Raw genomic sequence first — 19489 nt, 5'->3', positions numbered from 1 at the left:
TTTTCCGAAAGGTTAGGAGGCAAGGTTCATTTCTGAGATCTGGGGGGATGGAGTTCCATAACGGTGGACCTGCTGTGGAAAGGGCTCAATCTCTAAAGGTGCTGTGATAAGTGGTTTTGGAGGGTGGAACAAGGAGGCATCCTCTGTAGGCTTCCCTGGTCGGTCTTGTGCATTTGTATAAACGGAGAGGAATTTGTAGGTCGATTATGGTGTGTTGGTGAAAGATTTTGTATATCAAGGTGATGGATTTGTAAATGACTCTGAACTGAATTGGTAACCAGTGGAGGTCTTTTAGGACTGGGGAAATGTGGTCTCTTTTCCTAGTGTTTGTTAGTAGACGGGCTGCTGCGTTTTCAACCATTTGGAGTGGTTTTGTGTATGAGGAAGGGAGTCCAAGAAATGTAGAGTTGCAGTAGTCTAATTTGGAGAAAATGAGGGCTTGGAGGATCCTGGTTAGTGTCTTTTCCTCCGCGGCTTGTGTCCCTAGCTGTGATTGAACTCTGTCCTCGAATGATGTGCCTCTTCATCCAGGCCTTGTGTCCCTAGCTGGGATCGACCTCTGTGCTCGACTGCTGCGCCTCTTCATCCCGGCCTTGTGTTCCCACAAGTGTTTTAACTCCGTTGCTGTGCCCGTTCCTGCAGGCCTTGTGTTCCTCTGGGGATAGGGAAATACATACAGTAACTGAGTGTAAGCAAGTATGATTTGCATTGAATACAAGAATGTCAGTATATAAAAATGACAAATAAATATAAAAATAAATGAAGTGCTATAAACTTTTTAAAAAAAGAATATAAATCCATAAAAAAAAAATTGTACTATCCGAGTATCAGTGTTCATCCATGTTCCTACTGGTGTTTTAACTCCATTGCTGTGCCTGCCTGTTCATCCAGGCCTTGTGTTCCCACAGGTGTTTTAACTCAGTGGCGGTGCCTGTTCATCCAGGCCTTGTGTTCCTCTGGGGATAGGGAAATACCTACAGTACCTGAGTGTAATCAAGTCTGACGTGCTAGAAACGTTTTCGAATAAGAATATAAATACATTAAAAAAACACATAATTACTATCCGAGTATCCGTGTTCATCCAGGCCTTGTGTTCCCACAGGTGTTTTAACTCAGTGGCGGTGCCTGTTCATCCAGGCCTTGTGTTCCTCTGGGGATAGGGAAATACCTACAGTACCTGAGTGTAATCAAGTATGACGTGCTAGAAACGTTTTCGAATAAGAATATAAATACATTAAAAAAACACATAATTACTATCCGAGTATCCGTGTTCATCCAGGCCTTGTGTTCCCACAGGTGTTTTAACTCAGTTGCTGTGCCCATTCTTCCGGGCCTTGTGTTCCCACAGGTGTTTTAACTCAGTGGCTGTGCCTGTTCATCCAGGCCTTGTGTTCCCACAAGTGTTTTAACCTGGTTGCTGTGCCTGTTCATGCAGGCCTTGTGTCCCTAGCTGGAATTGACCTCTGTCCTCGAATGATGTACCTGTTCATCCAGGCCTTGTGTTCCCACACGTATTCTTATTTGTGAGAGATCCTAGGCTCCAATTCCTTTGTCATCAGCTGAAGTGCGTAAGTACAGTCTGAATTCACTAGACGCCAACGGAATTCACTAGACGCCAACGATATTCACTGGACGCCAATGTAAACACCGGGTACACACAACTCTAGGGGTGGACCCGTTCCAGGGAGTCCTTCCCTGAACAAGCATGAGGGTGGAGGTGGGCTTTACTGCACACCCACCTGACGGACCATGCCCATACCGCTGCCAATATTCTAGCATGCATCAGAAAGATGCTGGCGAGCTACCAGTGTTTTAACCTAGTTCCTGTGCCTGTTCATGCAGGCCTTGTGTCCCTAGCTGGGATTGACCTCTGTCCTCGAATGAAGTGCCTGTTCATCCAGGCCTTGTGTTCCTACTGCTGTTTTAACTCCATTGCTGTGCCTGCCTGTTCATCCAGACCTTGTATTCCCACACGTATTCTTATTTCTGAGAGATCCTCCAATTCCTTTGTCATCTGCTGAAGTGCGTAAGTACCGTCTGAATTCACTAGACGCCAACGGAATTCACTAGACGCCAACGATATTCACTGGATGCCAATGTAAACACCGGGTACACACAACTCTAGGGGTGGACCCTTTCCAGGGAGTACTTCCCTGCACAAAGGAAAGGGAACTCTCTCCTGGGCCAATTGATAAGAAAACCACAATTCTGCAGCCAAAAATAGGCTGGAAATCCTTCCCCCATTGACTTTAATGGGCGACATATGTACATATACCCAACTCATTAGATTTTTTTTATGTCCATATTGGCCGCAAGTGGGACCCACTTTCGGACATAAGAAATATGAACATAAAATTTTGCTCTGCACATCCCTACCGGTCATCCATTGCTCCTACCATGTGACAGAGGCCGGCCAATGGCACTAATAGCCCCTGTCACATGGTAAGGGCAAAGGGCCATCGGCACCATTTTGTTTACTGGCAGCCGACTCCTGAGAGCAGGAGATCTAAATAATTCGATTTAATAATTTGATTTAATTATTAGATTTGAAGTGTCGGGGTGAGTTGGGTTTTTTTTCAGCTCGGGACAGCCAAAATAAAATCTGTCTGGACCGCAGGAAATGAAGATTTCCTGTAGGTCCACGATGCCGAAACCTGAACCGATTCCAGAACCAATTCACATCCCTACTTGCCATGTCCTAAACACCACAACAGGTATCACCCTCCTCTGTACATGCTGCTTCTGCCTCCTAGGCCCAAAATACTAGCACAAGGACCTAAATACATAGAATCCTGACACCTGCCATGTTCTAAACGCCACCACAGGTGCCACCATCCTCTATGCACACTGCTTCTGCTTTGTAGGTCCAAAATGCCAGTACAGGGGACTAAATATATAGAATCCTGATACCTGCTGTATCCGAATACCACCACTTGTGCCACGCTCCTCTGTACATGCTGGTTCAACCTCCTAAGCCTGAAATGCCAGCACATGAGTATAAATACACATAATCTTGATACCTGCCATGTATATTACCACTTGTGCCACACTTCTCTAAAGATGCTGTTTCTGCCTCCAATGCCAGCACAGGGTCCTAAATACACAAAATCCTGATATCTGCCATGTCCCCAATACCACCACTTGGACCTGAAACATCTTGCTTGCCATGCTCCAACCAAAACCACTGGAACCTAACACATCCTGCTTATGCCGCCATCTGCCTGCCTTGCTCTGAACACCAGCAGTGAGCCTACAAGTACATCCAGTAATATCTACTGACTGCAACTGCCTGCTGTGATCCAAACACCACCACTAGTGCCTAAAAGTACATCTAGTCATTCAGTGACATCCAGTGTCTTTCACTGAGTAAATCTGCCTGCCTTCCCTGAATACCACTACTGGGGCCTACTTGCTGTCATCTAGTGACATCCACTGACTGCATCTTCCTGCAATGCCCCAACACCACAACGCCCAACATTGAGGCCTGGCACATCTTGCTTCAGCCTGCCATGCTCCATTCACTACCACTGGGGCCTGACACATCATGATTTAACCTGTCATGTCCCCAGCACCACTACTAGGGCAGACACACATCCAGCTTCAGCCTGCCATGCTCCAGACACAACCACTGAAACATCCTACTTCAGCTGTCATGTTCCTAACACTACCACTGAGGCTAGACACATCCTGCTTCAGCCTGCCACGTCCTCAACTCCACCAACACTGGTCCCTTTATCATTGCCTTGGGGTTTTTCCTGCTACCTTTTCTGCTTTGTTTCCCCTTCATTGTACCTTAGGATGCTGATGCTTTGTTGCCACTTTGCCTCTCGTGATGCCATTAAGGGTTCATGTCACTATTGCTGGTGTCCTCTTATGGCACCTTGAGGTGTTCTTCCTCCTCTTGATGCTTCATTGCTGTTCTTACTGTGCCTTGGAGAGCGCCTGCCAATGCTGGTACCTCTTTGCTCCTTTGCAAAGCCTTAGGCTATTTATGCCACTTTTGGTGCCACTTTATCACTATCTAAGTACCTTGCAGTTCTTTTCCTCTTCTGATTATATCTTCACCCAAGAGTCATGAGAATTGATAAGAAAATCACTTTTCTGGAACCCAAAACAGACTGCAGTGCATCTCCAAATTACTTTAATGGAAATCAAATGAACTAATGAAACAAATAATCAAACATTTGTTTAGTTCTGAAACTGATGAAACGAATTTGAGTCCCAATGACATGAATGAACAAACTAAAACCATTTTTTTTTCTTCTGCACATCCTTAGTATATGTGAATTTTCAAAGAAATATGCGCACACAAATTAGCAGACGCACATGCAAAGACATTGGAAAATATTTGTGTAAATGTTATTTTATAAACCTCAAACATACATGTGCAAGTATGTATGCACAAATTAATTTGCTCATATAAAAAAGTGGTGGGCCAGGAATATTCTGGGGCAAAGCCAACGTTTTCGTGTATAAGTTGCTATTTTATAACCTGCCAAAGCAATGCCTACCTATGTTATCTGCATATATTTATAGCTGTTAATTATCTGGTGTAAGTGAGAATAAAATTCCTTGTAGCCACATGCTGACGGAGTGAAGGGTCAGGGTAAACTAGGGGGAGTTCAGGCTGAAAAACCAGGAGGGTGGTACAACTGGTGGACTAATTGGTAAAACTGGTAATTTCCTTTTCATGCACATGTTACAAAATTTGATGACTTGCACACGTAAAAGCCAACAAGTGGTAAGGCAAATAGGTGAGTTTAATCTCCACATGTAAATGATTAAATTAAGAGCACAAATGCTGTTATATCGGAGATATGCATCACTTATCCAGATGCATTTTGACTTCACTGGGAAAGTCTCAAAAACCGCTACTTATCCAGCTATGCTGAAAAAACACGCCGGGTGTCTGCATGTTGTTGGGCAGATTTAAGTGTAATTTCTATAGTACGCGCACATTTGTGCACGATACAAAATACATGCATAGAAGCATTTGCACCCCTGTACACGTGTATAAGTGCGTGCATGAGCATGTTTTAAAGCTGTCCTCTATGCACTTATATTTTAAAAATAGATGAACACAGTATGCATGTTGAATGCATTGAAATACATGGTTTCAATGTATTGCGTGTAATTATGAGTTGGCCTACATGCACACATATTTTATAGGGTAAATGTGATACACTGGTGATATAAAATACTATGGCAAAATTAAGTGTGGTGACATACATGCGTGTATGCCACCATGCACAGTCTTTTTTAAAGATATCCTCCCTATGTTCATACCTTAGAAAATACCTGGGTCCACATTCAAGTCTTGGTGTTTATTTGCACAGTGTTACAATTATTTTGCCCATAAACTATACACACATAAGTTTATGAAAAGGGTAGAGAAAGTATGCATCTTCTTGACTTGGAAATATATATGCAAAGGGGTAGATTTTTCAACGAATGTGCGCGCTACTCGGCGTGCACACACGGACGCATAATTTTATAACATGCGCACGCTAGTGCGCGCATGTTATAAAATCCAGGTCAGACCACGCAAGGGGGGGGTATAATTTAGCAAATTTGCGTGGCGACACATCCTCGGGCTTCCCCAGTTCCCTCCCAGTCCGCTCCAATTAAGGAGTGGACGGGGAGAGAATTTCCATACCCCCTACCCTAACCTCCCTTTCCCTTCCCCTATCCTAGTGCCCACCCCCCCCCCCATTTTTTTAACTTATATTTTGCTCCTGCAAAGGAACAGGAGCAAGTTGCGCGCGCTGGCACCCTGCCGGCGCACGATCCCCCGGCACAGCAAAAAATGGCCACTGTACCGGGCACCTTTAGCCCCGCCTCACCCCGACCGCCCCACTGCCGAGGACCAGCTCTTGTGCGCATAACAGGGGTTATGCGCGCAGCCGGGCCCCTTTTAAAATGCACGTGGCGCGCGCATGGGCCAATAAAAATCCAGCCTATACTGAAGTATACATGTGTAATTTCAGAGCAGAAACAGATGACATTTTATAAGCTACAAATTTTATAAAAATACAGCATTAATCTCCAGGCTGCAGGCAAATGCTATACCAAGTTTAGTTCTGAAAATTAGGCACCCTGTGTATTTTCCACAATAAAAATAACTTATTCAAAATAATAATTTTCTATATTCTTCAACACAGATCTTCTTCAAACTAAATATATGCATAAAGATGTTCTGATACAAAAAAGACATTTTGGTTTGCTTATGCAAATTTGAAACAGCTCAAATGTTTCAATTCAAGGCTTGCATGAGAAAAGCTGACAATTTAAAAAAATTATGAACATGAGGGTTAACAAACAAGCTGTAAGTGATGCTTTTTCATTGATATCACCTACAACTTGTTTGTTGACCCTTATATTTACGTATTTAAGTGGACTAACATGGCAATCAAAATAAATTGTGCAAATTTTGTGATGAGGGAAGATAACTCTAAAACAAACGTGTGTGGTGGCATATATGCGCATATATGACCGTGAGCAGTTAGTTATATGCAAGTATTTTATAACCCATACATATAGGGCCAGATTTTCAAAGGGGTACGTGTGTAAGATACGCACGTACCCCCCAGAAAACCTGCCTGAAGTTCCCCCTGTGCGCACCGAGCCTATGTTGAGTAGGCTCAGCGGCGCGCGCAAGCCCCGGGACGCGCGTAAGTCCCGGGGAGGGGCGTGTCGGGGGTCGTGTCGTGGCGGTGCGTCATTTGGGGCCTGGGCCATGGGGGTGGTTCCGGCCCTGGGGCATTTCAGGGGCATGGCCGAGGCCTCCGAAACGGCTCCCGGGCCTGGGAATAGCGCGCCGGTGGACGGCCCAGCGAGCGCAAGTTTCGCCTGCCTCAGGCAGGAGTAGCGTGCAACAAAGGTAGGAGAAGGGGAAGGGAGGGGAATGTGCTTGGGGTGGAAGGAAAGTTCCCTCCGAGGCCGCTCCGATTTCGGAGCGGCCTCGGAGGGAACGGAGGCAGGCTGTGTGGCTCGGCGCACGCAGGCTGCCGATTTTGCACAGCCTTGCACGAGCCGATCCTGGATTATAACAGATACGCACGGCTACGCGTATATCTATTAAAATCCCGCATACTCTTGTTTGCGCCTGGTGCGCGAACAAAAGTACGGGTACGCGCAAATTTGTAAAATCTACCCCATAATATGCATGCATTTCTACATCACCACATGTATAGGCTCACTCTCGAATATATGCAATACATGTATATTGGTGTATTAAATGCATGTACTTTTCATACTTATTTTAAATATATACATGTGTATATTTTGCATGACTCATCTTTTCCATTGATTTTCTTCTATTTTTGTTTGTTATAATATACACTGATAAATTCCTAGCAAAAATAAAATAGAAACTGAAAATGAAGGCGCTATATATATATGCCTCATTTATGAAACGTTTGCTCCCATTCAGTGACCATGGGAGAAATCATTTGATAAAGCATTCTATATTAATGCTGGTTGCAAAGGTAGATGTGCTAAATGTTTATCTTGTTAGAGTTTCATATTCTACGTTAAGTCCTGGACCCCTAAATCTTGTACTACATTTATTTATACAAGTCAAATTCTTTTATAGCACATCCTCTTGACAACCAACAATAGCATTGGCGCCCAGCCTGTTTCTTGCAAAGAAGTTCACTGTATGTTATGCTCACTGGCTCTCACTACTCATTATGGCTCCCAGTCTGCATTTCATCTGTGTACATTTGGAGGATAATGTTCAGCCAAGTCAAATAGCTATTTACCCAGGTAATTTGGATTGGCTCAAAATTGCTATTCCTTGCTCAGCTAAAAAGATGGGTGGTCTTCCATAGCAAGTATACTTTTAGGTATTCCCAGAGGCCTGTCTTTTTTAGGTCAGGGATGGAAAATAGCAGACATTCATGACACTTTCATAAGCATGCATGCTATTTTACCATTCTTGACCACCTGACCAAGGGGGTCATTTTTCAAATCACATTAGGACCTTATTGCTTATATGCTTATACAATTTTGTATATAACCTATGTATTTGTCAATAATATAACCTATGTATATATCAATAATCTCTCGACTCTTGTACATATTACTCCTTTTGTACTTGTGCTCACCCTCCCCCCGCCCCCTCCCCCTCCCCCGTCTCGACCACCCCTACCCCTCCCTCCACAAGTTTGCTAGTTACTTGCTCTGTTTCTGAGCGCTTGTTAGACACTGTTCCTTGTAAAGGCTTTGCCTATATATCCATTGTTGTAAGTTATCTGTAAACGGCACGATGTGCAAACGGTTGCCGGTATATAAAATTAAATAAATAAATAATAAATAAATAAATTGCGTGTGTTAGGACCCCAAAGCCCATGATAGCACCATAATGCATGTGATAAATAATGCATTGGAGATGGGTATGCAAATGTGAAAACATTAGTCAAGTGGGAGGAGTTTGGGTGGAGTGAATGAAAATGAGGGGTGCTTAAAATTGCACGCGAAAACATCACACACGCTATTGCAGGATTTAACTATACCTTTTTTCCTGGCATTATGCCTGATATAAATGTGCGTTACAGCTGAAACAGGATTCATCGTAAATCCCATTTCAAGGGGGGGGGGGGGGGGAGAGAGAGAAAGTGCCTCAAGGGAGGCACACATATTAGTCAACTTTTTATACCACTATAAGAGGGGCCAGTCTGAACTCAGGATGAGGTTTTGGAAGTATGCTAGCTTTGGGGGGAAGTTTTATATGCACAGTCAGAGGTGCATGTAAAACTATACTCTTGATCTAGCTTAATGCACTACCTGAGCGCTATCAAGCTAGCTCGCGAGTACAATGGTACAAATCTCATGTGTACCTTTCATCAAATCACATCAAATCTTCACTGATGGTTACTATGCTGTTCGTACCTCTAGCTGTGCATGTAAAGCTGCCCCCCAAAACCTAGCACACCACCAAAATCTCACCCCGAGTTTCTAGTTGCCCCTCTTACAGTGGTATAAACAGTTTACTTATCAGAGAGCCTTATAAAGAGTCTCTCTCTCTCTCTCTCTCTCTCTCTCTCTCTCAGGTTGTGATGTGAAAATATCACAGGTGTGATATTTAAAGCACTTTGCAGTAAAATACCTGTAACTAAAAACTCACCTGAGCTAAAAAATTCTAACGTATCTCTATCAATTGAAAAGTAGAATGAAAAAAACAAACTTTGAAATGTTTGTATGCTAATGCCAGAAGTCTAAGATGGGAGAATTAGAATGTATAGATTTAAAAACTTTTTTGCTTCAGTGTTTACTGAAGAGGATGATGGGGAGATAACCGTATCAGAGAAGGTTTTCATGGGTAATGATTCAGATGGACTGAACCAAATCACGGTGAACATAGATGTAGTAGGCCTGATTGACAAACTGAAGAGTAGTAAATCGCCTGGACTGGATGGAATACACCCCAGAGTTCTGAAGGAATTAAAAAATGAAATTTCAGACCTATTAGTAAAAATTTGTAACCTATCATTAAAATCATCCATTGCACCTGAAGACTGGAAGGTGGCTAATGTAACCCCAATATTTAAAAAGGGCTCCAGGGGCGATCCGGGAAACCCAAGCAGATTGTGATAAATTGCAGGAAGTCCTTCTGAGACTGGAAAATTGGGCATCCAAATGGCAGATGAAATTTAATGTGGATAAGTGCAAGGTGATGCATATAGGGAAATATAACCCATGCTTTAGTTATACAATGTTCGGTTCCATATTAGGAGCTACCACCCAAGAAAAAGATCTAGGCGTCATAGTGGATAACACATTGAAATCATCGGTTCAGTGTGCTGCGGCAGTCAAAAAAGCAAACAGAATGTTGGGAATTATTAGAAAGGGAATGGTTAATAAAACAGATAATGTCATAATGCCTCTGTATCGCTCCATGGTGAGACTGCATCTTGAATACTAGGAATGTGAATCGTTTTTCTAACGAATTGAAATATTGTACGATATTTCTAAATTCGTTCGAAATCGGTTAAAAGAAAGACACAATCAATTTTACCCCCGATTTTTCGTAAAAATTGTTTTTCGGGTTAGCGTGCACTAACAAAAAAACGTTTATTTTTGTTACTTTTTGTTATTTTTTGCTATTTTTGTTAGTGCATGCTAACTCCCATTAGCGCGCACTAACCCGAAAAATGATTTTTCACTAAAAAAAAAACGGGGAAACGCGGGAAAACAATTTTTTCCCGTGGCCAGACGACCCCGAAAACAGGAACGATCGGGCACCCGATTCACATCCCTATTGAATACTGTGTACAATTCTGGTTGCCGAATCTCAAAAAAGATATAGTTGCAATGGAGAAGGTTCAGAGAAGGGCGACCAAAATGATAAAGGGAATGGAACAGCTCCCCTATGAGGAAAGACTGAAGAGGTCAGGACTTTTCAGCTTGGAGAAGAGAAGGCTGAGGGGAGATATGATAGAGGCGTTTAAAATCATGAGAGGTCTACAATGGGTAGATGTGAATCGGTTATTTACTCTTTCAGATAATAGAAAGACTAGGGGGCACTATGTGCCACACTAGCATGTGGCACACTAGCATGTGGCACATTTAAAACTAATCGGAGAAAGTTTTTTTCACTCAACGCACAATTAAACTCTGGAATTTGTTGCCAGAGGATGTGATTAGTGCAGTTAGTATAGCTGGGTTTAAAAAAGGATTGAATAAGTTCTTGGAGGAGAAGTCCATTACCTGCTATTAATTAAGTTGACTTAGAAAATAGCCACTGCTATTACTAGCAACAGTAACATGGAATAGACTTAGTTTTTGGGTACTTGCCAGGTTCTTATGGCCTGGATTGGCCACTGTTGGAAACAGGATGCTGGGCTTGATGGACCCTTGGTCTGACCCAGTATGACATGTTCTTATGTTCTTATGTTTTTATACTTGAAAAATTTCCCTAACAATGCCCCTTCCCTTTTTTTTTTTTAATTGTGAATTCTATTATTGCAAATTTTATTGCAAAATGATAAATCTAGGCCCAAATAGGTAGGTGCACTGAACATGGACAATTTTAGCTCGCCTCCTTTATGCTAATTACCAAATGGAAAGTACCACTGTATCTGAAAATTTCCTTCTCCCCTGGAATCTGTGAAGGAATGTGCATTCATTTTGACCTAAATGGAAAACAATGAAAAACAGGATGTCAGAAAGGGAAGGCAGACACTCTGAAGCTTCTTGCTTCAGAGTGAGAGTGACAGAAAAGACTGAAAAAATAACATTGATAGGAGAAAGCAAAGTGTGCTGTTAGTATCACTCACTGTGCTTAGCTGTGGTTTGGGCTGCTACCAGTAGTAACATAACACCGGAGAAAGTTTGTTATCTCTGTGAGAGGGATATAGAGTTGTACCATCAGGGTAAGGCTACCGCTACAGTTGACACTCTGCCAGTGGCTGCAGGAAGGATTCAGAGAGATTCTTGCAGCATGTGGAATGTTCCTACACTGCAGTGACATAGAGGCAGCCTCCTCTGAGTAAAAGAGTGAGTGTGACGGTGTCACACAGTTCTTGGGTCACTCGTGCACTCATTTCCTTAGGGATCGGCGTTGCTTGCGCTAAAAGGTTCATATTTTAAAAGCCGCTATTTATGTGCGTGAATAAAGAAAAAAAAAAAGGGAAAGGAGTTAGGGCATGGGGGGGGGGGGGGGGGAGGGGCGTTTTGGAGCAGGCCCAACAGTTCTGTGCATAAATCTGCATTTTAAATCCAGCAGCCGCAGCACCTTGTTAGTTCTCATGTATTTACTGCTGCTTGTAGGTGTACTTTAAATCATACAGGTGCAATTGCGTGCATGATTTAAAATTCCAGCGTTATGTCCACTTGTGCGCCCATGTGTGTGTGTCAGGGCATCCGTGAGCTTGCTTTAAAGTTACTGTCCCTGTGTACATAGTTAGTAAGCTTCATCAGTTCACCTACTGTACTCTGTGACAAAAGTGACTGCCTGCTTTGTTGTCTGTGTGTGTCTACACTAAGGTATGCAAGCATTGTAACAGCAGAAGCTCCTTCCCACTAGTGATCTATTTTAATAATTCCATCACACCACTGGTATCGAGAAGCAGACGTAGTAATAAGAGGGAAGACTAGTTTTTCTCCAGAGAGACCTAGGGGAAGCACGAGTAGCAGTGGTGATGATGAGAAGCATGGGATTATGAGGACTAGGAGCCTTCCTGCTAAGATGAAGAGAGATCTTTTTTATTTTTAAAGGGTGAAATCAGCTAGAGAGGTAAGATTGACTGAAAAGGTGGAACATCAGTAGCCTGTTCCCATCTCCACTGTTAGCATGGCGCAGGAGCAAAAATGCATTCTCTTTCTAAAGGCCATCAGTAAAAGGAAGGTACAGGGCTACCTTTCAAATATTGTAGTAGTATGCTCCATAATTTTCAAAAGCAACCCCCTATCGTGTCAGTTTCAAGAGAGACTGGCCCCACACTAGCCCCCCCCCCCCCCTCACACACACACACACACACACACACACAGCAGCATGAGCAGGAAAGCCTCAGCAAAGGGAAGGTCCATTTTCCACCAGTGAGACAGCGGGCCAGCAGCCCCCCCCAGCTTCCTCTGTCAGTGGCAAGCCACCATGGAGCACTGGGACAAGCAGCACTGAAGGTGGTGAAACAGACCTGAGGAATATGACTGCCCTGCATGACCAGCTTCTGAAGATGGTTGGGCACGTGAGATTTAAGGAGTTGCTGCATGTCTTAGCCCCATAGCATAAAATTCCCTCTCCAGGACTATATTTAATAGATGGGTGATTCCTATTTTGTCTACTCCGTGTGGTGCCCAGATGCAGGCACATCTGGCCAAGGGGGAAGACAGTAGCGTGTATTTCATCAGTCACGTGAACGAGCCAGAACAGTACATAGACATCCTTCTCCCTGAGTGCACCCTGATAGCAGCTGTAGAGGGGGCACTTTAATGTGGTACGGGTGGACTGTGCTTCACACGCAGCTAATGGGCTACAGCCATTCCTTAGCGGCAATAAGGGGAATGAGGATTGGGGTAGCTGGGCCAGACAGATAATCATTCCTTTTTCAAAATCGCTACTTCACTGTCCTAATAACTCTGAATCTGAACCTATCAGTCTCCCTCAGGGCGTCCCCCAGGGCTCCTCTCTCTCCTCTACCCTCTTTAACATGTGCATGCTTCCCCTTACCACACTTTTCACCAATCTTGGTATCAAACACTTCATCTACGCAGATGACGTGCAAATTCTCTTCCCCTTTTCTGACTCCCTCCAAACTGCCCTCCAAAACTGGGAATCCTGCCTTTCTTCCATCAACCAACTCCTCACAGACATGCACCTTGCTCTCAACCCCAAAAAAACTGAACTCCTCATCATTTCCAACAAACATCCTTCTCCCTCTATCCCCCTCTCTCACTCCTCTACATCCTTCCCCTCACACACACTCGCAACCTGGGTGTTCTCATTGACAACCAACTCACTTTCAAACCCTTTTTTAAATCTATCATAAGAGACTGCTATTTCAAGCTACAAACGATTAAAAAACTCAGACCTTTACTACATTTCTCTGATTTTCGCACAGTACTTCAGTCTATTATTTTTTCTAAAATAGACTACTGTAACGCTCTCCTCCTAGGCCTCCCTTCCACGTATACTAAACCGTTACAACTCCTACAAAACGCCGCTGCACGTATTCTTTCAAGCTCCAAAAAAAGAGACCACATCACACCAACGCTTATCGAACTTCACTGGCTTCCAATACAAGCACGAATACATTACAAAGCACTTTCCCTCATCCATAAAAGCCTTACAAATGAAAACCTCCACTGGATCAACCTTCTTCTCCTTCCTCGCACGTCCACAAGACCCACTCGTCCTGCCCTCCAAGGAACACTCCGCTCTCCCTCAATCAAATCCACCAAACTGACCTCTACCATGAACAGAGCCTTTTCCCTTGCTGGCCCTACCCTATGGAATTCCCTACCTCCTGATTTATGCACAGAGACCTCCACTCCTAAATTTAAAAAAAAAAATTTAAAACATGGTTGTTCCTTCAGGCCTACCCCTCACTCTCTTCCGTCTCCACGAAGAATACCTAACAGCTGGTAATCGATTATATGAATACTTGCAACTGACTCACTCCCCCACCACTGACCTCTGTACTTCCCCTAATTACTTTTACCGAATTCAACACGTTTCCGCTTCTTCCCTCTACTTTCTACCCTCCCCCCCCCCCCCCCCCCCCCCGAGGAACCCTTATGCTCGCGTAGCTTTCTCACACTACCGTGTTTGTTATTATCCCCTTTGGGTTCTCCTGGATCCTCTCATCATAATCTTTTATGTAACCAGCATGTCAACTCAGACTTTTTTCTATTATCTTATTGCAACTTACCACTCATGAACTTTATGTAACCAGCGTGTCAGCTCAGACTTTCTCTTTTATCTCATTGCAACTGACCACTAGCGCTGCTTTGGAATAACCATGACTCTCTGTACCTTGTATTATAGTGTCTTGTATATTGTAATGCAGTATTTTAGCATGATACCCTGTATTATATAATTCCTCGTATTAACATATAGTTATTTTACTTGTATCTGCCTAAGATACCCCGTTTTAAATAGTCCCTCGTTTTTCAACATAAAGATATTTTACTGTTTCCTATTTTCATACAAATGTTATTGTTCTATGTAAGGGCCATGCCCAAAAGTTCTTAGTTGTATGTAAACCGATACGATGTGCAAACGGCTATCGGTATAGAAGAAATTCTAAATAAATAAATAAAATAAATTCTAAAGTTACAGATAGTGCCAGGAACATGACCGGTTGTTATGCCCGTTGGTCGCAGACAGCTGCGACCTCTCATGCTCACCTCTTTTTTCCCTGCTCCATCAATCCTGGGACGAATGGCGGCCTCTGCCAGCCAACGCCGACCTCCCCGGGACGGCGTGGGTTCTGCTGACCGCCATCTTGTTTCCGGAATTACCTAGGCGCGCGCACAAGGGCCCCCTTTGTACACATCATGGCGGGAACCTCGGCGGGGCCTCCCCTCCGGATGAAGTCAACTCGCTGCTGTACTTAAGCTGACCGGCCCGCTGCTACTACAAGTTAGCAAGGAGTTCCCTTGTTGCTGAATCCGCTCCATTCTCAAATTTCAGTTCCAGATTTTCTCTTGGCGTGTGGATGCTCTGGGTACCCGCTCCTCGAGGGCCCTTCCGCGTTCCTGGCTATCTGCTCTTCGGAGGGCCTTCCTGCCTTGGACTTCTACCTATCCCCTCTCCTGGAACTACCTCTTCTGAGTACACGACTACGGACTGAGAAACAGAAAGCAGGTGGGTGATATGGGGGGGGGGGGGGGGGCATGAGGGCAAGCTGCCATTGGGTGTTTTGAAGATGGGGAGAGCCTTTGGTGTTAAAGTGTGTGTGGGGGGTGGGGGGGGGGGGAAGAGAATCAGGGAGTTGCCATCACCGTGCAAGTTTTATGAAATATTTTTCTTTTTTTAAGCCCTGTGGGCCCGCCTTTAGAGACGGCGGCGTGGGATGGCAGTCCCACGGGACCCCCAAGTGTGTGTGTGTGGGTGGGTGGAGGGGGGGTTACAGATGGAGGGTTTTGCTTATGGCTACTGCTAGCCCTTTACATTTTAGCCCTGGGAGCATCGGGATGTGTGGCAAACTACATTATTCTATCTACATAGAAAACACAACGGTAGTCAGTCAAAGTAAGCCAGGAGGCAAGTACAATAGAAAAAGACCGATCTCCTTAGGTATGAAGAAGCCTTTATTAATAAATACACTTACAATGTGCCCTTAATTTTTAATTTTGCATTTAATATTTATGTTTATGTATCCTTTTAAAGCCCCTGATGCAGCCCTGTGATTGGGCGAAACTCGGCCTGAGTCAGGCATCCTTTAAGGGCATAGTTTAAGTGTATTTATTTTGGACTTATTAATAAAGAGGTCTTCACAGCTAAGGAGATTAGTCTTTTTCTATTATTCTATCTACATGAAAGTGCCTAGATATGAGCTGCTTTGCACGTATTTGCACGCAAAGCAGTTCATTAGCATACCTGCGATATTAGGGTAAAATAATACACGGTACTTAAAATAACCATGGGGTATTGTTATTGCAAGGCTTTTACCGCGTGATAAGCACTGTTTACTAGGTGGTAACAGCCTTTCGCAGCTTAGTAAATATAACCCAAAGTTAGCTGGATAACTGGCTCTGCCACAAATGTCCTCACCATACCCCCAACTTATCTGGTTAACTTTTTAGCCAGATAATTTAAATAAATAAATAAAAAAATAAAGATAGTTGGGTAAGTCCCGGGTGATGAATTGAGCCAGATAGTCTGAACTTAGCTAGACAAATGGTGCTGGATATGGTCCTCATTGAGTTTCTGGTTTAAGATGGATGTGAGAGAGTGTGTGTGCGTGTGTCTGACAGTCAGGCCCACGCAACATTTTTAATGCAAGGGAGATGCTGGAGGGGAGTTGGTGTGCCTCTCTTCTCCCTCCGTCCCTCTCCAACATAAGAATTTAAACACACAAGCGCAAAAGAAAATTCAGGTGGACTGTAGTTCTCCTCACAACGTAATTGGAAGATGGGAGGGGTTCTGGCGTGTACTCTGCCCTGTGATACAACTTTTCATTAGGTGGGAGAGGACTTAGTCAGCTAGATCTGATCTTCATTGCTAAGCAGTTAAACTTTGGCACCTATAACTTCATTTAAGCTCCTATAGTCAGTCAAAATTTATGGTACCAAAAGTTGACTGAGCATCCTCTGAATAACTGGCTCTTAGGGGCCAATTTTAATTCCTGTGCGCACAAATGTACACCCGTTTTTATAACATGCGTGCACTGCCACGCGCATGTTATTAAATCCAGGGTTGGCGCGCAAAGGGGTGCACACATGTGCACCTTGCGTGCGCCAAGCCCAAGGGGAGCCCCGATGGCTTTCCCCATTGGCTCCAAGGCCGCTCCAATTTTTAGCTCCCCCCCACCTTTCCCTCCCTTCCCCTATCTAACCCACCCCCCAGCCCTACCTAAATCCCCCCCTACCTTATTTCTTCGAGTTACGCCAACTTGTGCGCGCCGTCAGCTGCCGGCGCGCCAACCCCCAGCACAGGCTTCTGTGCCAGAGGACTTGGGACCACCCCCGGACCATTTCCACGCCCCCAGCCCACCCATTTTTGAAAGCTTTCAAAAATCTAACCCTTAGGGGTAGATCTTTAAAAAATATGCGATCGCGTACTTTTGTTCGCACACCAGGCACCAACAAAAGTACGCTGGATTTTATAAGATACGAGCGTAGTCGCGCGTATCTTATAAAATCCGGGATCGGCGCGCGCAAGGGGGTGCACATTTGTGCAACCTGCACGCGCCGAGCCCAGCGCGTGCTGCCTGTTCCCTCCGAGGCCGCTCCGATTTCTGAGCGGCCTCGGAGGGAACTTTCCTTCACCCTCCCCCCACCTTCCCCTCCCTTCCCCTACCTAACCCACCCCCCCGGCCCTATATAAACCCCCCCCCCCACCTTTGCGTGCGCCGGCCGGCAGTCCCGCTCCGTCCTCCGGTCCCGGGGGCTGGTCTGGAGGCCTCGACCACGCCCCGGGCCGGCGCCACGCCCCCAGGCCCACCCCCGAAATGCCGCGTTGTTTCGGGAACACCCCGGACACGCCCCCTCCCGCCCCTTTTCGAAAGCCCCGGGACTTGCGCGCCGGCGGCCTATGCAAAATAGGTGCGACGGCGCGCGAGGGCTCTGCACGCGTAAATCCTTCCGGATTTATGCGCGCAGGGCTTTTAAAATCCGCCCCTTAGTGTTTTGTAAAAGAAATATATATATATATATATATATATATATGTGGAGACAAAAGGGATTAAAAAAAAAGTGAACAAGCGTGCAGCAGCTATTGTACGAATGGCAGCTGCACAGTGTACCCTGTCTCCTGTCTCGTGTGGTCAGTGCTGACAGGTGGATCCCTCCAGCCAGGGCCGGGAGGAAAGAGAATCAAGGCAGCTCTTCTTGCAGTTCCTCTCCCCCCAAGGTCCCCAGATAGAAATAAAAGTCAGTGTGTGCTGAGGTATCCCCCACCCAAGAGATCAGAGCAATAAGAACTGGGAGAGTTTTCGGGGGTTTTTTTTGTTTTTTTTAAATCACTTTCATGGAGAATCAGATCCAGTGTTAAATCGCTGTTTGGGAGGAAGTTAGGTCTTTCGTGGGAAAGGGAGAGTGTGGGAAGGAAAGGCTGAATAGCAGGTTCCTCGCACAAGTTTTCTAACTGCAACTCCTGGCGCCAAATGTTTGTTCTAGGATAATTGTACTGTCCGTAGTTTATTCTGGGAGGAATCAACAGCAGAATCACAAAAGGTCTGGTTTATGTTGGAAATACTAAAATGGCGTTGTACAGTATAGATAAACTATATTCTACAATATGGTGGCAGTACCCTCTTAGATGAGTTAATGTCCTGTCAAACTGTATATTTAAAGTTCAATAAAAATATCTGAACACAAAAAGTCATTTTTGTGAATTTTTTTTTTTTTTGCGGGTTTCCTCATATACAGGACAATTTTCAAAGCCATGTATCTGGCATATAGTGAATCACCAAGGTAAAATTACCTGGCTGATACCTGCCCTCCTCTGTCCAGCTGAATGTATGTATGGATGGTATTCTATAGCACATGTACTTTTACACAGGTTAACAAGGGGCGTTTGCAGGGCAGGATGTGGGCGGAGCTTAGGCCTGGTGAGGGAAATGGGCATGCATGCATTCAGCTTTTGAAAAAGCCCATGCGCTATTTTGCCTCCTCTTGGCAACCGACACAACCTAACAGGAGTAACGTGCCTGGGTGCCTTCAGCACATGCACTTTGCCTACCTGCCGTTACGTAGAAAATGTACCCAAGGCAGATGGTGCACAGAGGAAACGCCCATCGCTGGATTGGGGGGAGAACCCCTTACCTTTTATTGTGCACTTACAAAATGGCTGAGCAAGCTGCACATTTATAATTTAAAAAAAAAAAAAAAAAAGGTTCTACATCAGATCAGCTGAATATCAAGCCTTTCTCAAGATGAAGTCTAGCTAATGGGAAAAGAGAAACTGATTTGAATCACTATTTTCATAGATTTTCTAACTTCAGTGGTCCAACACCTGATTTAGCTACCTAATAAACAAAGAAGGCTTCATTTAAGCAAGTTGCAGACAGATCATTATAACCTTTGTTTACTTATTCACCTGGGCCAACCAAGTGGCCAGGACATGCAACCTGGCGTGCTGTCCTAGGAGAAAAAGGCTTATTTTAGCCAGAGAAGATTATGTGTGTTTGTTAATAAAACCCCGGGGGAGCTGCAGGCTACTGTTTATATTATCAGAAGGGTAACTGTCCAAGGCAGGCCAAATGGGGATTTCAACTGCTCATGAAACCAGACAACAGGGCTGTTTCCAAAACAAGCATGCATAAGATGCTGTACAAACTCAGTAAGCAGCCATCTGTAATTGGATACTCGGTAAAGAACC

This window comes from Rhinatrema bivittatum, chromosome 7, assembly GCF_901001135.1.
Source record: "Rhinatrema bivittatum chromosome 7, aRhiBiv1.1, whole genome shotgun sequence".
In the NCBI taxonomy this organism is placed as follows: domain Eukaryota; kingdom Metazoa; phylum Chordata; class Amphibia; order Gymnophiona; family Rhinatrematidae; genus Rhinatrema; species Rhinatrema bivittatum.
This window is presented reverse-complemented; position numbering follows the sequence as displayed.